We start from the raw sequence: 23,566 nt of genomic DNA, 5'->3' as shown, positions 1-23,566 counted from the left end.
GATGGCCTTTCCTTAATCCTCTCCTAACACTTTTCCTTAACCCTGTGATGTCATCCACAGGGTTATGGAAAAGTGAATAGGTAAGGAGATAGGAGGAACTATCTAAGCCCATGACTTTCCAAAAAGGAATTTTTTCATGATATTCTAATTTTTTTTTTAGATGTACCTGTATACCTAAAAACCCCTCGGAGTCAGTATAACCACTTGAAATCTGTGTCAATGTTCCAATACGTTTGAATGGGAAATTGTCATTATTATTTAATTCTCCCAATGAATTAATAACCCTTAAACTGAAGATGCTGTAGATCATTTCTAATAAAAAAATTACTGTTTATTTGATGAGTCTGTTTAATTAAAGACCAATGTTTTTTTTGAGTGGTAAAAGGGAAATAACATCCCTTTAAATAAAATGACATCATCACTGTCATCACCAGGACTACGGCACTGACCAGCACTGTCATCAGCACCACCATTATTATCACCAGCGTTGTAGCTTAATAGCTTAGAGATTTAAAGCCCTATTCGAAAGATGACATCATTCTCTATCTCTTTGTAAATAATGTGATGCGTTGCCATCTTTGGAGAAATCCTTTGTTTGGTTTGTAGGAAAGTTGACATCACTGTATGACTCCAGGAAGTCAACTCTCATCCCTAATCCTCTCATAAGGAATGTGGAGGGAAACGGCCTCAGGACTCATCAGCTGTTTGGCGATCTGATATTAAAAAGGCAGGATAGTTTCTTTGTTTTTGTTTTGCAGACAGCGTGTCTCCAAGCCATACTGTTGATGAACTGTGACTTCAAACTGTCTTAATAAATGTTGTCATAGTTACCCGAAAACCTTCTGCAGTGTGATTCCAGTGTGCCTTAATGCCGAATGACATAATTCACACTGTAACAGTTCAGTGGAACTAATATAAAAAGAAGGAAATTAGTTTAAGGCTACACATTTTTTTTTTACCACTCTATTAAGCTCAAGGTTAAAATTGTTTAATAAAACTTTGAAGAAGAATTATTTTTGTTATACATGTTCAAGGTCTGTCAAGCAGTTTGAATAAGATGTGTGAAAATGTGTGTGTTCACACAACACAGTTGTGCCAGGAAACAAAATGAAATGCACGTAATGATGGTAGTTTTCACAAGAATGATGAATGCATATTCTGAATTTACCCTCAATGTAATGTTGCATTTATTGGTTCACAAATCATTCTCTCTCATGCATAAGCTTAGCTCTATAAGTATACCTTCACTATGTAAAATATGTGCAGAGCATGAATGTGCAGTATTTACATGTTTTGCTCATTGGCTAGTGTGGGTTTCTCTGCAGTTTCTCTGGCTTTCTCTCCCAGCTCACAAACAGGTATGTTGAATAGAGTTTCTAAATTGCCAATAGGATTGAGTGAGTGCGTAAATGTGATCCCTGTCTTAATATGTTAGCTCTGCAAAAGACTAGCATCCTTGCCAGGGTATGTCCCGCCTTTAACCCAATTAATAAAATACTTTTCAACCAAAACCATGCATAGAAGAGAAAACACTACAAATGTGTCACTGCATTGAATCAATGCAGAACAGATACACATTTTAAGTCTGATGATACATATACAGTATATTATAATACAATTTAATAATATAATTTGCTTAAATTTCTCCTGTGTTTTGCTCTTTTTTTTTGAGAGGTTTTACGTTGCTGACAGATGCCACCAAAAACAGTTTGTAAGAAAAAAAACAAAAACTTTAGCAGCAGTGAAATTTAAATACTTTTAAATCAAATCAAACACGAGAAAAATTTCATATTTCATAGCGATATTGGCAAAGCAAAAATGGAACATTGTCAAAACATGCACATTTGATATTATGTCTTGTGTTTGTGTGTCCGTTTTAAAGAGCTCATGGCTAATTTTGTTGTTTGCTTCGCACACAATCACAATAAACCATTCTGATTCTGATGCTCTAAACTCTGGCATTTTTTTAAATCACAAAAGCTTAAAAAAAGAAAATATGTAATGTAAGTTAGACTATATTATTTGTCATTTTTTGTGTGTTATTATGCATTGGACAAACATTTTATAGGCTGTGATGGTTTATCTTAGTACACGTAGAATATTCTAAGTAACTTGCGCTTAGCGCTCCCCCTAAAGGTCCCTTTTGGTTATGTCACTGTCGTAAAAACTCCACACCCACCGCCCCCTGCCCCACCCCACAGCTACATCCGCACCTTTGCTCTCCCAAGACAGTAGCAACCGATCACTGAAAAATCCTAATACAACAGAGATACTAAGGGTGCTTTCACACATATAGTCCCATGTGACCATGTGTACAGTATGAGGAAGAGAGACAAGTAAAATAAATGAATGATGTGGGAGTAATACGGAAGGGAGTGTGGAAACGTGTGTTATGTGCGACTCTGAAAATGGATGGATGGATGGATATTTGTGTGTGTGCTGCCTGATGGAGCGCTAGGTTGCGAGTGTGTGTGCGTGCCTGTTGCGCAGTCACACACACACTGTCATCGCGGCGCTGACTCTGCCATGACATAAGTTTGAGAAACGTGAATTTGTAGACAACCGTGTGCATCCACGGAACTGGTCCTAATCTAGCATTAGTTTGTATTGGGCTGCTGTAAAGCAGTACGTCTTGCCACCGGGTCGGAGGCAGGAAAGTTGCAAGTGCTGTTTTCTGGCCAGAGACAGCAGGGGGATGAAAGACCCCCAATTACTCCATAAACACTTATATTATTACCCTCACAGGACTTAATTCTGCTTTAACATAAGATAACAAAACATTGGTAAAGCACAAAAATTAATTGACAACAAGTTTTCTGTTATTTTCATTCTTAAATGGCTTATTTCATGAAGTCCACTGTGTTCTGTGTGGATAATGTGTTTGGAGTTGCTTGTCATTTGCCTCACAAATGTATTGATTTATCTCCTCTAATATATTCATCCTGTTTGGGTTGTAGGGATCTGCTCATGTGTATCCTATTTTACATTAGGTGCAGGTGCACACCTGTTACAGTTTACACTCTCCAAATTGTTTCATTTAACATGCATATTTGTGAACTACGTATGTGAGCTTTAGTGCCAATAGAAAACCCACGTGCACGGGGAGAGAACATGCAGACTCACTTTTTGCAATGTGGAAAAAATACAGACAGGGTAACTGATTGTAATTATTAATACATTTCATACATATTCTATGCCTTGTGATGAACATTTGCTGGGCTTTTATGTCTTAATGAAAGATAATGTGTAATTCCTTTAATTGTTTGGTAAAATGGGTTCTGCCAAGCCTTAAAAATGCACGTCAAAGGTTTGAAATAACCTGAATCATCAGTATAAAATGAATCACCCCCTGTCAGACAGACAGGAGCAGACGTTAGCGTTCACATATCAGTAGGATATTCCATATGCTTAGCCTGACTCTGACCCTAAAGGGAAGGTGGCGTCACCGCATGAATAATGAAAACTTTTCGCCTCGAGTTACTTTTTTTTTTTGTGTATATTGTGTGCAGTTGTCTCCACAATTCCCAGCCTCTGACTCAAATGAGTGATGAGAGAAAACAACGTGCATTCTTATAGTCGGAGAGCGTATAGGTTTCCTAGCTGAATCATCAGTGCTTTGAACAGCTCACAGCTCGTTTGTGCATGTATGCATCAGATGTAATAGCATGATTTATACAGCACAGTCTCACAGTTGTGTAATTAGTGTCTACGCTAATGGCTGTCGATGATACAAATGAAATAGATATGCATAACACATGTAACATGTTGCACCGACATATGTTACCTTAAGTGGTTTAACTCTCGAGAGTCCCTCATATCCATGAAGTAATCATGTCCGTTCTATGATCAACTTTGGATACTGATTAGCTCAAATGTGCTAATATTCGTTTGTTATAAATTTAGCATGTCGACTTCTTCATTGTCATTTCAGCTAATCATTTTTAATATAGCTACCCATACTCACAGAGACACTCTGTGATCCAAATATATCCAAACTTGTCTCCCTTCCTAAATACTCTCAACTTTTCCTTGTTTATCCAGTTGCCATAAAAAACACAATCAGCCACCAGTCAACACTGAATGACTCCAAACAAGCTGGATTATTGCCGTAATTAAGCTTTAATAAGCCCTTATTACATAGCCGCAGGTCTTGTTAGGCGGTTCATTAAGCCATTTCATCCTTTTATTCCTTCATTAAGTCGCTCTTCTTCTCTCCTTTCTTCTCAGGGAGTTCGGGAGTGGTGAGGTCTGGGAGATCATGACCCTAATTCTCTCCAAGACAGACGGTTTAATTAACAGTAGAGGAGTCCTCATCGACTGCAGACCTCTACAGTGAAAAGGTACAGGGGAATTGGATTTCCATGGTAGGGCACTGTGCTAATGTGTTTTTTTTTACTGCGAATATACCCTAATAATCTTTGAAGTTAAAGCAAGTGTGTTTTCTGTACTCATGATGCAATTACATGGCAATGTTAAATATACAAAAACATGGTAAGGATCTTAATTTGCGTGCAATTTACCCAGGCTTGAGAGAAATTGCAGCTTATAGCTAATCAACACCGTGGTTTAAATTAAGTTTTGTGGTTTTATTTAACTTGTTTTTTATTCTAGCGTGAACAAAAAAAAAGTTGAACAGTAAGGAATTGGATTATATAATACTGAACTGTGTGAACTGTGAGTGTTTCACTCTTTACTCTCTGTGAGTACTCCCTCAGGGTAATGTAGTATATAGTTTGCTGCTTTCACACAGCGAGAAACTACGCCTTAGCTGCAACACTCCTCAAAGTGTTTAAATTGTTGCTGTCACACCAGTTGTGAGCAGACTTTTTACAGCTATCACAAGGTCAGGTTTGTTACTGTTGGGTGATTAACACATGATTTTAAAGACACGTGGGTGTGCCTTCAGGGAGAAAATACAGGACACCCAAAATAAAGATTATATCCAAAAGGTGTAATGGAAATATATGACATGCCAAATAGCTGCTACCCATGATTACATTGCAAAGCATTGTAGAGGGTATTCAGAAAGATTTAACAATTAATTTAAAAATAATCAGCAAATGTTCATAGTTCCTTTTTAGGCCGATTTTGGACAAATTCACTACAAAAAATATTACCGTTGGTCAATAAAGTATTATATTTTCATGTAATTTATTGAAACAGGATTATTTTATGCTGTAGAGGCCATTTTATCACACTTCTGACAAGGTTTTTAGTTACTATTGAAGTAATCACATAACAGTTACAGGGTATTTTAAAAGATTAATAAATTCCACTCATTGTTTTCAATTTGTAGATTAAGCCTTAGAACCAATGTTCGAGACACAGTTATGGGTTTAGGGGAGAGTGCTGTTCCACAAATGAAAAAGTGTAGGAAATTATGAAGAGGGTACTTATGATATGAAGAGGGGGTACCTATGATTGGACAAAAATGCAAAGGGGGCACACGGGACAAAAACGATTAGGAACCACTGCTCTAGATAAATTAATTGAACATCATTTACTCCAAAAAGAAAGGAAACTGCTGCTCAAAAGTTTGTTTTCATATCCACTGTAAATACATTTTTGACATTCTTTTTTCACATATTTCATCGTGGAATTTGGAGTCTTAAAGACGGTTGCATAGAAGTGTTTTTACGTCTTTCTGATATCCTTGTCTGGTGGATAAATATAAGAAATAATGCTAAGAATAAAGTAAAAACACTTCTTTGCATTTGTTTACAGGACTCCAAATCCCACAATGCAATGTGCAGAATAGTGTTTACAGTGGAGAACAAAACAAAGTTTGAGTGGCAATGTTCAGTGTTGACCTTTGTCCTTTTTTTATAGAGTAAATAATGTTTGATTCATTAATTTATGAGGAACAAACTATGATTTTATCTAATAAAAAAATGATCGTGGGTAGCAGCTTCAATATCATTAATATTTGCAGATATTATCACTTTCTCTCATAGAAAAACTTTGGCACATCTTTATTTAGTTACACGTTATACAGCACATGTGTATTTAAATGTTATGCTTATACAATACCTGTGTTCCACTATAGTTGTCCCTTAAACCACATATAGGTTTCAGGTTGTATGTAGGTTTAAAATTCAAGTTTATGCAAACATGTTGTTTGAATTAAAGGCATTTCTCAGACAAATGCAACAAGACACTAAAAGCCTTTACTCTGATCTCTTATTTAAGATGAATTCACAAAGACTCCTTAACAGTCTCTTTGAACGGTTGTACAACGCTGTTCACCCTGAAGCTCAGAAGTAATGAATATGTTTAGTTACACCTGCACATTTCTAAGTGTCTGCATGGGGATTTCCCACAGTAGTGGGAATAGTCTGAGCCTCGGACACACATACACTCTGGGTTTTTCTCATGTGCTAATGTGCTAATAGACAGCACCTAAATATGTGTTCGCTCGTCCAGTAGAGAAAGCTATACCCCTGAGAATCTGAGGAGAGAGGTTTTACTCAGCACTCACACAGAGATTATTATTACGTAAGAATCAATAGAATAGATAGTTCCTACCGCTGAGGCAAACAACACTTTCTTTGTTATACTACATACCAGAGTCAGGGTGGATTAAGCTACGTTTGATGGCTGAGTGCAGGTAACTATGGAGTCTCATAAAACTCTGAGCTAGGGTCAGCTGGGAAATGCCCTCAAACTTTAGATTTAAATAAAGAACCAAGTGTGTGTGTGTGTGTGCTCTTTTCCATTTTATAGCCGTCTGGGCCAAGGTTATTGGTGGTCATGACACATACAGTGATTAATCCACTGGTGTGTGTGTCTGAAGATGCCAAACTCCTCCAGACTTCAGAAAAGCTGTCCTTCACTTGTCTCGACTAGCTTTATTGCTCTGTATGTAGATGCTCACAGGCTGACACTCTTTATTGCACACAGGTAAAATGTCCACCTACAGTCAAAAAGTGATTTATTGTCCTGATACCTCTGCAGATCTCTAAACAAACAGCTTCCATCTGCTGCCACCTTCTATCAGTCTTATTTTTCATTGTTCTGGCTTTATAAGTTCTGCACATCCCCTAAAAAAAGAAAAAAAATGCTTCTTTTGTCCAAAACCTTTTTTTTTTTTTTTCTGAATACAATCACTGTGGATTATTGCATTCAGCTGGTACACACACACACACCTACTGAATACATCTGTGCATTTGTATACAAGCGCACACAGCACAAGTTGTTGGTGTTGACTGGGGATGCAGATGAACACCCACACACTGACAGGGAAGTGTTGCTTGGTTTAGACCTTATGCAAAGCAAGCTCAGCTGTTGAAAGACATACAAGAAGCATGTATTGTCAGGTGACCACTTACACCATTAGATGCATGAGTTGCTTTAAAAAGCAGAAGCGCTGGCTGTTTTTCAACAGAGACAGAGAAATGAAACTTAGCCAACGTCATTGGTGGAGTTTGAGATCGTTGTCGGGGGGGGGGGGCAAAAGAAAAAATAGAATTACACATATAGACCGTCTCGAGATTTGCGCCAACAATGTGTGTAACATATACAATAATGCAAAAATGATTATTAACATAATTGTTATAATGTAATGTATAATGTAATAATGTTGACTACAAAAATGTGTCCACCGTCCCGAGTATGGGTCAGAATGCATGTTCTCACTCATTCACACTTTCAGGGGATTAAATGCTTCTTAGATACAGCAGCATATCACAAGTATCATATACCCAAGGTCCCCACGCTCATGAAATTCCTAGAAAAGCTATTTAATTTGAAAAAACGATTTTTCCAGTCTTCAAAAGTCATGGAAAAATGTATTTTTTTAAAAAAATGTTTTGGAACTATAGCCTATTTTATTTTAATCTTTGAAAAATATTGAACCGCAAAAATGTTAAGCTTTATCTCAAAGTAAAAGTGCTGCATACAAGCAGCATCACTGAGTGGGAATCACGAGATCTGACAAATTTACGCAAATTCACTCTCCAGATAAGTTTGTTTGCACATTGCTGAGACGAACCTGTGAGCATCAGTGGTCGGAATGGTATATCAAACTTTAAGAAATGCACGGAAATTGAGTTATCAATGCAACGTAGCTGGCAAACGTGAAAACCAACAATGGCTGGATGTACACTGGAAAGACCTGCTCATGTTTGTGCTCTAACGGTCTTGAATAGTTCTTAGCGGTTCAGAACGAAAATTTGGTAAAGTTTTGGAAAAGATTTGAAAATGATTGTGAAAAATGTTTGGGAACCCTGTATACCGTTTGAAAGCTTAGAACCTTCAGGTTTTAAACACATAAATCAATCTAAGACACAACCATCCCAGCAAACGCAGTCAATTATTTTGTCAAACCTGGGAAAAAAATGGCGACATAAACAAGCCACCACTCCTCACCTTTTTAAAGCAATGCCATGTCTTACTGAATCCATATGTTACATCAAAATCTTCCTAAGACATTCAAAAATCCAATGAATCCCAGCTTTTTGTCTAAAAAATGGTAAAACTGCTGTAAAATATATATATATATATATATATATATATATATATATATATATATCATCCTTTTTACAAGAAGAAATCAGCTGCGCCTTGATTTCTTCATACTTTTGTTTTTAGCTCTGTGAGGCTGACTGTCATTAAAAATAAAAATGTTTAGATTAATGTTGTAAATTCATGATAAAATCAGGCCGCTTTCGGCTTCATTTTTGTTGCAGTACCATACATGAACTGCTGGGCGCAGTGTCACCATTTACATGGTAAAGAAGAATTGCGCAACAGAAGAAGAACCAAGTCACATGTCTTGAGCGCCAAAATATCACTTGTATTTTTTAAAAGAACAACAAATTAATTCATATATTGTACAGTCGCTGTGTTTTACGGCACCTAAAATATTTGCATATTATATACATTATAAGAATTGTCATGAAACCTTCCGTTTGTCCATCGTCACAGCTCAAGGGTTGCGATTTTATCCATTCTGTTACGTCCATAGAAATCAGGTTCAATAACTAGGGATGTAACGATTAATCGTTAGGCAGTTAAAAATCGATTCATACGTACCACGGTTCACATCGATGCTCTGAAAATTGAATCGCAGTACTTTTTTATATTATATTTATATTTATCCTTCCAGAAGCGGACGTGACGGGCGGAATCTGCTACTATTTTCTTTCTGGCCGCCATTTACTGTTAAACATGCTCATAAATGATTCTTTACTCCTTTAGCACCGAAAGAATATCTGTAATATTACGTGAATATCTGTAAAAGTCAGGTTTTTCTATTAACTCTGTCTGCTAGCATAGCTTCTCTTCTTCACTGGTGGAAAAACTGCATGCCAACCGACCACTGGGTTACCAGCGCCCTCTGCTGGTCTAAACAAATATCTGACGTAAATACAGTAAAATGACTGTTTTTTTTTTTTGTTTTTTTTTTAAAAGTCCAATTGTTAAGGCACAAAATACATTTTCAGTTGCACATTTAAAAAGAAAAAGAACTATTACGCAGTTTTGAATTGTTTATTATAGAACCAGAATTTAAATTAATAGGCTTCTTCATTTGTATTATTCCTTTATTTATTTCATTCAAGATTTATTTTTAGTTAAATTGCATCATTTTGAATAGTTTATCAAGGGATTCTTTTGACAATGAAAAATAAAAGGAAAATAGTATAGTATTTTCCCCAAAAAAATAAAGAAATATTTTTCAGTCATTTGTCAACATTCCCATTTTGTAAAATAAATCGTGAGAAAATCGTATCGTGAACCCAGTATCGTGAATCGAATCGTATCGGGAGTTGAGTGAATCGTTACATCCCTATCAATAACACAAGATTCTACCTGAGAACACAAGCTTAAAATTACCATGGTTTGTTTGTCAAAGCATTGTCAATTTAGCTCTTTTTAGATCAAGTCAGAATTGTTTGTTGAGCCACTGGACTCATTTTGCTGAGCAAACTACCGCTTCACAAAGTGTCCTAATTGAGTGCATTTGTAGCAGCAGTCTACTTGATGAAAGCAATCAAAGGCGAGCAATTACAAGACCTTGGTCACCAGCCCTTGGGAAGAACTTGAGACCGTGAGACAGGCGTGTGCAAAATCAGACGAATACATGCACACACTTACATAAAGGCAGTCACCCACACATTTCCTGCCTGTTTCATGTTAGACAATCTTTTCTTCCTTCTCTGCTCAGAAAGGAAGTGTGGGTCTAATGACTTTTCCTATGCGTCACAAACACTGCATGTGGGAGGCAAACAGCCGCAGTGCACGTGTGTGCTTGTGAGAACACTTTATGCATATATGTATGAGTCTGTGCAGGGCTTGACACATGCAGGTTTTGTTATGCATTTGTTATAGGTTTTGTGTGTGTCTTCATGCTTGTGTTATTGAGAAACCTCACTTTGCCAGTGTTTTCAAAATGACGATCTGCTGGGAAAGTCTTGAAAGCATTTTGTTACTTTTCTAAAAAGAGAAATGCATCAGAGATATTTTCAAGTTGTGAAATATGACAGTTTATTTGCACACAGCATTGTTTAAAGAACAATTAAAATTTAATTCCTGTTTCTACATTGGCACATAAAGACTGCCAAACTCTATGAATATTCCATGCGTGTATGTGGCACTGTTTTTGGTAAATAGATTTGACTTATCTAGCTCTTTATACCACACACGCAGTCTAGTCAAATTCACCCATCATTCATATACCCCTGCCATGCATGGCGCCCAGTGTTTGGAATAACGGCGTTTAAAGTAACGGCGATAGGTAACGGCGTTTGTTTTTCAGTAACGGGGTAATCTAACGAATTACTTTTTACGCCGTTACAACGCCGTTATCGTTACTGAACGTTAAATGCGGTGCATTACATGCATTGATTAAATAAAATGTTATCCGAAAGCATCCCCAGCTTCTGACTCGACTGTTGTGAGGAGGCGGGTTAAAAACAAGGTGAGCGCTTATGATTGGCTAAGGCGACGTGCCAGCACCCGTGACACACACACACACACACACTACAGATTGGATGAAGCAGCAGAGATGGTGAGCGTGGAGCAATCTGATGAAAAGTTGACATTTTTAAGGTGACGATGCAAACACTACTTTAAATTAATTATGGACAAAGGCAAGAACGTGTATGTGAAGTGTTCATTATATCCAGGAGAGAAGACTTTGTCCACATCTGTTGTAAGCAACTCAAATTTAATGAAGCACCTCACGATACACGCATCTAAAAAATGTGAATTCCTTGACATAGAGCAACTTTTTTTTTTTTTTTAATAGTAACGCAAATAGTTACTTTCCTTGGTAATGAGTTACTTTTATTATAGAGTAATTTAGTTACTAACGCAGTTACTTTTTTGAACAAGTAGTGAGTAACTATAACTAATTACTTTTTTAAAGTAACGTTCCCAACACTGATGGTGCCAGCCCTCCATTGGCAGCAACTTGGTTTTCTCATTGATTATGAATTAGCCTACATTTAAATTGTAATTTATTCAGCAATGACTGAAATGTTTATGGCTAGTATGTCTAACTTGAAGACAAGTAACGTGAAATTAACAGTAAATATGTAAACCAACCAGATGTAACTTCCCTTCATATTGGTGCTTGGCCTTTGGCTCTAATCTGCTGAAATATTCGTACAACTTTGAGTAAAACCTTTGTGTTGTCCGCGGTAAATAGTGTAAATAGCGGTTGTCAGGCAAATGTAAACCCCTCTTAAAATGGAGGAGGGCTTTGCTAAGGAAAATGTCCCAGATGATGATGTCACAGAGAAAAGGTGTATTGGCTGAGAATGGTTGTTTGTGACGTTTCGGTGGCTTTATATATCACTAACCACCACTATTGGCCCCGCCCCTTCTATAAAAACTAGCACCTGTCAACGCTGTAGTCTGTAACGAGTAGGTGGATTAAGAGAATTGTCACTAGAGAGGTAAAGTGAGTATTGAGTGGGTAGTTAGTGTAGCATAGACTGCCCATAATCAAGGCATTTTCTTAATTTCCAGCCTAGACACACATCAGCTAAACCCTGAGAGTTTAGGTGCTTAAGAATCCTTTTTGTATTCATTTTGTGGAATGACAGAACCGATTACCTTTGAATTATCTTTTGGTTAAGTTCAAATCACATACACAGTTGCCATATTGGATGCTTTATAGCTGGTTTGAAAACAAACTTTTGGGCATGAAGTAATGAAAACATACAGTTTATTTATATATTTTCAAACACTAAACTTGATACTCCCTCTGTTTCAATGAGTTTTATGATGATTTGGCAAGTTTCAAACACTTTCAGGCTAAGAAATCTTGCAGTCATTCAGTCTTGCACCACTGCTCAGATGCTAGTGTAGATTTTGCTGATCAAGCACCTTTTTGGCTATCTCTTGGAAGACACTAACGTTGTTAGATTTTTCCACTCTTGATTCTGTTCTTAAAAGGTTATTGATTTGGCTCGATGTGCCACTTGTTTATGCTGAATGCCAATTATTGTTTTGGTTATGTTAGGGACCCATACTTGATTGGATGCACCTTTTCTTAATACTGTATTGTCTTTAGGGATGGAAAGAAAATATTGATTAGTGATTAACTAAACTAGCTCCTGGCCCATTCATAGCAACATCTTGTTTATGTTGCCTATGGTAGTCTTGCTCAGTCATAATGGAGGGTAAATATGTTAACCCACGCATTTGGTATAAGCCTCCAATCTACAAGTCCAAGTAATTCTGCATGGTCTGCTGTGAAGCACAGTAAGCTTATCCCGCAGTGACTGGTTCAGCTGCAGTGAGCTTTGTACAGTTCATCTGGGGCCAGGCAGAAGTGTTTTACTCCAAACAAGCACCCATTCGAAGATCAAAGTTAGTTCTTAGCTGTAAGCAAGTGACTATTGAAACATTATTTTAGGTGAATTGAAAACAGAATCCGAAACAGTCTCTTGATTGGATTTAAGGCCTTTGCTGAACTCTCCCTCCAAATTCATCACTCCCCTTCTTTACCTTTGCTCTGCAGTGCAAACTCCATCATTTACCCTACTATGTCTCTCACTCAAAAACACCCACTCGCCTTTTCCTTCACCATCCTCCTGCCTCTCCTTAGTGTCTCGCTCCGTTTTTTCCCTGCTTTTGTGATTGCCCTTACATTTGACCATATCTTCCATATTTCACTGCCAACTCTAAAACCTCTTTTTGCAGCTGTGGATTAAAAACTTTTTTATTTCATTTATTTTGTTGTGCTTCTTTCTCTGATGGCCTCTACTCTTTCTGTATTTCTATTGTTTGAAATTTTCTTGTACTTGTAAAAAAAAAAAAAATCCTAATACTGCAGCGCTGGAGTGGACTTTGCGATATGTAAGCCATATGAGTTTTACCAAGTTTTTCACATTCTTCTATATTTTTGTCATAGTTTTTGTCATTCTTTTTAAGTGAAAATAACAAGACTATGAATAATTAAAAAAACAAACAGATATATGTATACAGGATATATATATATATACACATATATTGATATTTTTGTGAACTATTAAGAACTAAACTATAATTAAGTCATATGGTACAAAATCCATTGATAGATTACATTTTTCTCTGTTTATTTACAAACATTAATACCATTCCATATCAGGTTGAAAAATCGTAATTGAATCTTTTAAGAAATGCATAAATTCTTACTTTTATTAAACTATAACTGAAATGGTCCTAATTACTAAAATTTGACTAAAAATAAATCAAAATCTGTTGTCAAACTTAACATTGCATCAATTAGCACAACTAGGACGTTATAAGCAGTGAATTGAGTTATAAAGAGCTGCAGACTTTAAGGAGATCATTAACTCTCATAATCATCAGCTGTGTAAGAGGCTACAGTCGTTAGCTTGGCTTAGCATTAGGGAAAGGAAGCAAGGTAAATATTACAGAGGAAATAAATAAATCATGGCCTTCTAATTAGTGAGTGTTCAAGGTGCTGCGATTGGAATCCTGTTACCTTTTGACAGATCTGACTGTAGCTTCACATTAAGCGAACAGACATGACAGTGCTATTGATCTTCTCATCTGACTCGCAGCGAGAAAGCCAAATGTGCAACATCAATCTTTCATGCCATCTCGCTGGTATATTAACAACACGTTGAACTGGAACGTCCCTCCCAGAAATAATTTTTTACCAACTCCCTATTTTATTAACAGCATCCCAGCAAACGAGTAACACACGGTGGTATTGATCGGCAAATCTTGACCCAATTTAGCCTTTTGAGCTGAATTAATTCTGGCAGATTTCACTGCAGCAAAAATAATAGTGGGAATATATGTAGCATATCATCCCCCACGTGGAGCATGTAATCTGAATTAGCTTCTCTTTAACTTGCCTTCTCCAGCTCTTCATCTTTCTCTCAGCTTCATCAGCAGTGAGACGCTTGATGCAGATGAGTGCAGTTCAGTTGAGGTCAGACAGATAGTGTGTGCAGCCCAAGGGATATACAGACTGCCTTAGTTACCAACTTACTTAGAGACTAAGTTTCAAAAGATCCTGGTATTCCCTCTCTCTCTCTATGACAAATCTGAGCTCTGGAAACTGGACCAATTTTCAGCAATGTTTACAAAATGTATAAATAGTGAATTAAATAGCATCTGTTCTACATCACTTCTTCTCATCTTTTTCATCCACCCTCACATTTCTCTTCATCTCATTTTCCTTTGCACAAGCAGAATTAAATGATTCTTTATAATGTCAGCATAAATGATGGAAGAATAACTGCCGCTGGTGTAGTGAATAGAATAACTGGCACAGTTGGTGTCTTCCTTTTTTTTTCAGGTGTGTGCAAGTTTGAGTGCACAGTGCACGTTTGTATCAATTCGTTGTTGTTTTGGAATTTAGAAACATTATTTATGGGATATTGGGTGAAGGAAAAAGAAAATAGAGAGAAAGAGAGGAGGAGAGAGAGAGAGAGAGGAAGCAGAACGCTGAAGTTATGGGCAGGATGCTGGTATTTTCCCAGACTTTATTCTTCTGTGGGAGTCCAATCTGCGACTTGTCACTTCCTCACAGGGCCTAATATACAACAGAACTATTGTGTAACAATATCATTTCTCTTTGCCTAATTTAGCAAAAGAGACTGTGTTTGCATGCAGTCTCACAACTCCCAGCATGGTTTGGTGGAGTTTTTACTACCATCAGATTGGATTGTCGCACCACATTATAATAAAGTACCATTATGGTCTGGCTTAGATGATTATGAACACAGTCGACAGCTCTCAAACTGGTAGCTGCTGTGTGGCGTTTGGTTCCATCCATCCAGAGAGGGATTTTTGATTTATATCTCAACAGATACTCAGACACACTGACTACAGACCGAATCTGATTATCAATGTTGTGTTCATATTTGCTAAAATGCAAGAAGAGAGTCTTTACAATTATTGAAAAGCTAAAGCAAGCAAGTTATTGACCAGTTTATTGCACATTACAATATTACAATTTCATTTAGCAGACACTTTTATCCAAAGCAACGTACAACACAAGCAGTTAGGGTTGTTACTTGAACAACATCCCCACGGTGATTTATTTTTATGTGTTTTAAAAAGTTTTTATTCTCAGCTTTTTGTCACAAACTGGCGATTTGTGTGAAACTTTTCCTCTATTCAATTACTGAAGAAGAAGAACGAAACAAGCTAGAAACAAAATTCTTTCTTCTGATGAAAGAGAGTCTAATTTTTCAGAATGTGGAGAAGATGTCAGATTGTTATAGGACAAAATAGTCTGTGGGTCTTTAAAAATCAGTCAAAATGCTCTAAAACGGCTGTCAATGAGTGGATAGAAATTTTGAAAATGGCTGGCACTGAATGAGTTAATGTATTGCACTGTTTTTATTATTCTGTTTTATTGTACAGTGTCCTTAGGTGCCCTGAAATATGCTTTTTAAATGAAATGAAGTATTATTATTATTATATTATTATTATTATTATTAATAGAGTCAACTACAGTTGTCAGTTTTACATTTTTATATGCTAGGGGTGGTTAAACTGAATTAATGTGAGATTATTCTGCTAGAGTGACATTAGCCATAATGCTAGCCATCTCTAATGGGAAAAATACCATTGAAATGCATCATATGGTCCCAATAACATAATTTGTGAAACTTTTATAATCATTTACTGGCGATTCACTTCTTGTTTTGCACAGCCGTGTGATTTGAGATGCTTCTATCACCCTATTTTAATGATCACCATGTTGAACTAATACACCAACAGCTAATCCTACCCATGCTTTTTCAGATTTGAATGGCAGTCATAATAATCTGAAACCACTTGTTCATCACAACACATTAAAACACGCACTTAAGATGAGCGTAGTGAGAGATTTTGAATGGATTATCACCGGAATTGTACATACATGTCCATTTGTCACACTTTCTAGACATTCAATCACCCGTTTTCCAATTAAAAATAGTGTGTAAATACCTGATATTGTCCCAAAACAGGCATTTCCATGTCATGTTGTGGCCCAGCTTTAAACCAAGAGAGTGAAATTCGTCCATTTTCGGCGATCTAAGGCTCTACTTTATTGTGTGTTGCAGTAACTCTGACCTCAAGTCCTTATCAAACCATAACATGTTTCTTATCTTGTAATAGTGGATTGTAAAAGCAGTGCTGTAGTTTGAACCAGTTTCAGGCTGAGAGTAAGACTGACTTTGCACAACAACCCATGCCTGACAGAGGATTGTGTCACATTCATCTCCTCTTCCCAACTTTTCTCTATCTGCTTTATTGGAAAGTTAAAGATTGGTCGTTGTCTATAACACCAAAGTGTTTTACTTCACTGTTTGTGCGTCTCTTTTTTGTTTCGAACACAACTGAGGACAGCCTTGAAAATGAGATGGTTCATCTCAAGGGGTTTATCCTATAAATGAATAAATGTTCACAATGAAAGTTGACTAAAGACTTTTCAGGAAAATAACTCCAGTCTCTAATAAATCACCACAGATTTATGAATATATAGAATGTTTTGTCTACAATACAAGTACTTTGGAGATATTTAACAGAACAAAAATGTTGGCCAAATGTACACAAGTAGATCCTCTTCGTCATCTGATTATTCTCTCAAAATAACACATATTTACAAATGGATGAACCTAGTTATAAAATAAATGCATTTAAGCCAGATTAGATATAATTTTTGACTTATTATACAATATTTACTCTGCTTATACAGTCCCACTAATGAATTGTATTTGGGTATTTCACTTTTGTTTGTTTGCCAGTAATAAATCAGGGCATGGGTGTGTAATCATAACAAATGCCCGAAGCTTGATTTTTTTAGGAGCAGCATACAAGTCTTCTGCGACAGTCTGTTAGTATACAGCTGAGCAACTGTCTAACTTTCTGTCAAAACAAACTAATGCGATTAATGCGTCCTAAATATCCTTTTGGGTAAGACCAAGTGAGGTTTGTACATACACATAAACACTGAGAGGGAAGTCTGTGTGCTTTTGTCATTTGTTTTGTGCTTAACATGACGTTAAAAATAAATATATGTGAGGAAGGCAGCAGCACAGTAGTGTGGTGGTGAGAACTGGGCCCTTGTGTGTTTGATATCCAGATGTAGGACTTTTCAGTGTCTCTTGTTTGTGTTGGATCTTTCCGTGTACTCTGGCTTTTACACACAGTTTAAAAACAGGTATGTTCTCTTACTCAGAGTCTCCGGAATGCCTGACCTAAAGGATGAATGAATGAATGAATATACAAAGAAGCTTACAAATGTAACTCTATGACTGCCTCAATATTGACCATCCGTCTGTGCTGTATCAGATATGTGGACTGTATTTGGATAATTCTGCCAAAACTTTAAACATAAAACCAGAAAATATTCACTTTTCAAGCAAAACCCAACTATGTATTGCTGTTATGGGATCTATGATGATGACAAAAGGAAATTGCACACCAGTAGAACAATATTTTTACATGAGTGATGAAGAAAGAAATGTGATTGGTATGACTTAGGCAGTGTAACATTTGTGGAACAAAACAATCTCAGCTGAGTAATTCAATATATTCTTAGTCAAGAGGCAAAAATAATCACAGAATTGGACTATAGGCTGATATCTGTGTTGTTTGTACTTAAGTTTGTGTGTGCTTTGTGTACACCTATATGTCTGCTTACACTGTAACTGTTCATCTGGCTTTTGGCCTATCGTACCCCATGTTTGGCTGCCACGCGTCTTTTGTTTTATCTGTGAGTCTATCCGTTTGTGTTGGGCATGTGTGTGTTCATGGGTGAAATGATTACTGGGGTTCCCGCTGTTTTGACCACATGCTCAGCTCCATTTGCCTTTCTTACGGTGCTCCCTGTACTCCACATGGCTGCCTCTACCCTGACCTCTCATGTTGTTCAGTCTGCCCTGGCTTCTCATTTAGCCCTAGTTTTTTATGGGTTTTTCCATCTTTTGGGTTAAAGACGTCATGTGGTGAGCCTGCAGGTAAGAGCACCACTACCGTGAACAGAAAAAACATGTCGTTTTAAACAATCATTTTAAACTTTAACTTTGATAGAAATGAATCAAAATGTCTAATCATCTTCAAGAAACTTTTCTGCAACATTTTTCTATACTTTTTTTTCGTCTTTAAAAACAAACCAAAAACCCGTTTTGCGCCTTTCCAAGGGTATTGGAAATGCAGCTAGTGATGTGCTTGATTAAAAGGTGTGCTGTAGTGTTAAATATTTGGTTTTGGCAGTGGTTTTGTTGCACTGTACCTGCTTCCTTCTTACTGTAACAGTTTCCAAATAAAACCAGGAAAAAGGGTGAAGGAGTGCAAAAATGTTTCTGGCAAAATGTCAAGATAAAGGTTTTCGTTTCGATTTTTACCTTAAGCAGTGTCTTTTTTCTGAATGCAATTTTTTTATTTTATTTTTTATACAATGAAATAACCGTTAAATTCCAGTAGGTATGCTATTGATATTTGGCCCACTCGGAACAATTGAAATAAAACCTTGCACCTCTATGCCCTGCTGTAAACATTCACTTGTGCCCCCTTTAAACTTTCTTCCAGACTCTATTTAAAGGGCAGACACTAGTAAAACTCCCCAGCTGTCTGCTCTCTCTCCTTCTCTCTGTAAATCTAGCCAGCTGTCTGCCCCCCACTTTTGACCTTGTTTTGATGAACACTCTCTTGTGTGTATTTGTCAGTGTGCAGGCCCCAGGTATGTTTGTGAGCGTATATGTCAGCGGGCATTCAGTGTAACCTTTGACCCAATGAGACTGACAGGCTAAATCGAGCCACTCTGCCTCTCTTTCTAACCCTCGTCTCCTTTTCTTTCCTCTGTTTCCTGACTGATAGCCTGTCAGTGGGGACAAGCTCCTGGACAATTTGTGTGTCTATATACATGCATGTGTGTGTGTGCATGTGTAGTTATTATTGATATTGTGTCCTAATTTAATCTACAACCTCCCACTACATTGATATACGTCTGTCTAGACTAAGGGAAATGATTTGGTGACATGAAATTTGTGCCTGCATGCATGTGGTGCGTACGTGTGTGTGTGTGTGTGTGTCTGTGTGTGTTGTCTGAAAGCCATAGTAACAGACGGCAAAATTGGGCATATTAGAGTGTGCTTTTGTAAAAAGGAGGTCTCAAAGGAAGACACTGTCCAGACATTTAAAAAATAACAACCCCTATAGTTGTGATAGTGGTGTGTGACTCATTGGAGAGGGTATCTGGAAATTATTTAGTCAGGCTTTAACCTCTGATCCCTTCTTTGACCTCCCACATCCTGCTTAACTGGAGAAATGACAAGCACTCGTAAAATGGTCCATTCCGTTTTAAGCCTTTTTAAACATCACCATAACAAGGTTTGTATGAAAGGCTTAAGGCGTGTAGCACGGTTTTTCATCAAACTAGGGTCTAGAGACTGGTGTGGGTTCATGAACCATTAGTTTGTGATGACATTTCTTTATTATTATTTGGCAATTAGCAATTGTGCTAAAAAATAATAAATGATTGCCTAAAACGCTCACATTTGCAAAAGATAATATTGAGAATGTTGTCCGAAGTTTTCCCTTGGCTCCTAAATGTTTGAAAAAAAACCTTCTACATGTTACAATATTATAATTTAAACTAAATATTAAATTGATGCAGCAAATATTCAACTATATGAAAACCATTATTTCACAGTCCATGAAGACACATCATGCTGAAGAACTAAATTCAGGTGGCCGCCATAACCACAGGTTAGGGTTAGGGTTGTCCAAGGTTCTACATGTGCATGACTACCTGAGAACTACCAGGTATGCTCTTGTTAGTATACAAAGCTGTTAATAATCAAGCCTCAGTATATGTTAAAGACCTGTTAGGGCCATGTTTTCAGTCTGCTGGTTTACTGGGTATTTCTAGTGTATCTAAAAGTTGAATGAGAGGCAGAGCGTTCAGCTATCAGGCTCCTCGTACATGGAAGCAGCTCCCAGTCTCAGGGGCGGATTCACAAAAGATTTAGTGGAATTAAAACATGTGCAAACGTCACTCCACACGCTAATAAAGATTACAAAGTCCAGGGAATCAGGACTGTGCATCTTCTGCGCGTCAGAATGCGCCCTCATTCCATTTAGAGCGTTTCCCTCTAATGACAATGCATAGTAGGCTGATCTCCCAGGAGGAGCAAAAATATGAGAGGAGGAAATGCAAATAAATTAATGCAGTGGATGCAATGCGGTTCATGAAATCTGGATTTTTTTAGTACGGAAAATTTGTACAACTGAGAAGCAGGTGCAGACACACACAGCAGAGATGGAAAAAAGGCTCCAGTTGTGTGTGTGTGTGTGTGTGTGTGTGTGTGAGGAAAAAAAGCTGGACATGCAGTCCCAGCGGCTGCAGTGCAGATGGATATATAGATATGACCATGGATCGATGCAGCTTTGGACGCACTGCTCCAGTCTGTGTCTTTCTCTCCATGTTTTGTCCGTCAAAGTCTCATGTCGTGTCGATGTCAGGCTAGAATCAGTAGATCAGATGCGTAATTTATGCAGTGGTGATCACTGATGGCACAATGTTCATATATGAGAGTGTGCGTGACACAGCGCTGCTCAGACCTACTGGATTATGGTCAGTAGATCATCTTCAAATAATGCAGACTGATTGACAGACTTGCTGCATTAACTCAATGGTAGATCAATAGGACGGTTTCTGTCCGAATCTGCCTATTTTTCATGGACTGATTAGAGCAAAGTTACAGGTCCTGACGGAGCATCCGCATTAAATTAGGGGGAAAAAATATCATTTGGTTTTTATGTTGTTTTTAAATGAGTAAAACACTTTAAATTTAAATAGGGGCGGTCTGCACCAGTTCTGCTTGTGCACTAATCATTGCTGCAATCTTAGTGAATTCTGCACAGCAGGTGAGGAAACTGCGTCACTAAAGAATTTTGGGAAGCAACTGGATTACCACCCTTTATTTCAGATCTTTGTGAATCCGCCCCTCAGTACAGTAAGGCTGCTACTCCCTACACCCTTGAGGCAAAACTTAATACATACTTGTTTGAACAAGCACATAATTAGGACCACTTTCGCTATTTCATTCTTCCCCTCTCCTGGCTCTCCTCTCCTACCTGGTGGGGGTTAAGATACTGGACCTCAAACTTGGACTGGGTGAAAAGGTTGAGTTGGCACTTGTGTTAAAAATTGTTATGATGGTGTGTGTCTGTGTGTGTTACTCGCGTGAAGGCATGTTTGTATGCGGATGTTATCATGCCTGTGTCGGTAAGCCAAACAGCCCCTATCCATAATTGAAGGATAAATGCTGACTTCCTCTTTTTGAGCTTTTTAAAAATTAAAAGCAAAGCGGAGCAGAAGGAAAAAGAGTCTAATTTTATGCTGACATTTTACTTTGATAGTGTGACACAGAAAATAATATGCAATATGATACGGTAACACTTTACTTGAAGTTTTATATATAAGGCTGACATTACGCTGTCATTATCGGTCATTAGCCTGAATAAGGGGTCATTAAGTGTTGTTTGCTAAATTATGACACCGTTGGAGCTATATTGGCATTTTTTGGGCTAGGTGGAGGGATCTAGTGGGGTTGGATTGGGTTAGGGTTAGGTGGGGTTAGGGCTGGGGTTAGGGGTTAGGGTAACGAACAACACTTAACGACACCTTATTCATGCTAATGACAGGTGTCATGTCATAATAATGACAGCTTTTATGTATAAAACTTCAAGTAAAATGTTGTGATATTTCTCAAAACCAAATTTACAATTAGATAACAGCTTGAAGTTACAAGCAACAGATACATTAAGGATATTACAAGAACAATGTTAGTTTTCTAGTTCCTCACAGGGCCTGGTGTGCTGTGGGTTCTTCATCTTGAAGAACTATTGGCGGTCCAAGCATCCTCCACAATAAATATGGACATTTTCGAGTGCTGACTAGTCTTGAAATGAAGCAAAAAAACAAAGCAGTCAAACTGCGAGGCATGTTTTCAGGCTTGTTCTCCATCGTGCTGCGTGTAATGATCACCTAAGCCATGAGTATGTTGTATATGCACGTGATGACGTATGTGTCAGAGGGTGAAAGGGGAGCACGGCAACAACACGAATTGGCTATATGACCGCACCCATTAACACATCAAAAGATGAATGTGTTGCATTGGCGCAGTTGGAGACAGGGTGTGAGCAGAGGATGGGGCCCTTGAATGGGTATGGAGAAGATTACAAGATGCAGGACAGTGGAAACTCACAAAACAAACATTCACACACAAACACAATAAATTAACAATCAATCAATACATCAGTCACTACATGGAGCTATCCATCTTCTTTACCTGTCTGTGCTGTACAGGTTTGCCTGGAGTCTGTCCCAGCTGACTGAACAGGACTGCAGTCCATTGCAGGTCTAACACACAGAGACAGATGAGCTTGGGGGCACAAGCAAGCCTTCAAACCATGAGCTTCACGCTGCGAGGCAACAATGCTAATCATTGCAGCCCTGACTGCATTATTCCTACATCATCATGGCATACATGTTGTCTTTTGGTGCTGAGGCAAGGCAGCAAGTGCTTACTGATTGTCTGCTTGGATACAAACTAGGGGACAATCAATATTTTCAAATACATCAAAGTCATATTTGCAATACAGTTGATCATATTTTTTTTTGCTGCAGGGACTGGAAAGTGTTTTTTGGGATTAAAGGAATAACACAAGGTTAGTTTGAATTCTATTCATCAGACAGAACCCACCTTCTCCATGTTAATGGTCTCTCCTCAGTGCACGTCAGAGTTAATCGCGGAGTTCCACAAGGTTCAGTTTCAGGTTTTGCTTATTTATAATCTGTTTCTCTGTTTTTTTTCAGCCACTAAACAGAACTTGGACATTTAAACGTGCTCGATACACTGAAACTGTTAAAGTGGGATGTTCACTAAATCCCCGAAGGTGTTAAACCTGCAGCTGTGTGCTTGCTCAATATCACCTCACACCATACTTGACCCTGGTAACTTTTCACCTTTAGAGGAGAGAACTTTGACCTCCCAAAAAAAAATGACCCTTGATCTCAACAGGTCCTAATGATGCAGAGAGGATAAGTGGTGACAGGAGACAGATGGAAACTCACATGCATGTAAAGGTAGACACA

At 37.7% G+C, this 23,566-nt stretch overlaps 1 long non-coding RNA gene across 5 annotated transcripts in view; it reads left to right on the top strand.

The window, feature by feature from the left end:
• Positions 1-23,566, top strand: part of LOC114478117 (uncharacterized) — a 137,030-nt gene that overhangs the window by 72,362 nt on the left and 41,102 nt on the right. For all 5 annotated transcript variants that reach the window (XR_003675809.1, XR_003675812.1, XR_003675811.1 and 2 more), the window contains one exon: positions 4,228-4,340. This is a non-coding gene — a long non-coding RNA (uncharacterized LOC114478117). The remainder of the gene's footprint in view (positions 1-4,227; positions 4,341-23,566) is intronic.

The sequence above is a fragment of the Gouania willdenowi genome, chromosome 16 (assembly GCF_900634775.1).
Source record: "Gouania willdenowi chromosome 16, fGouWil2.1, whole genome shotgun sequence".
In the NCBI taxonomy this organism is placed as follows: domain Eukaryota; kingdom Metazoa; phylum Chordata; class Actinopteri; order Blenniiformes; family Gobiesocidae; genus Gouania; species Gouania willdenowi.
The sequence above is the reverse complement of the archived record's forward strand: the minus strand, read 5'-3'. Positions and strand labels throughout refer to the sequence as shown.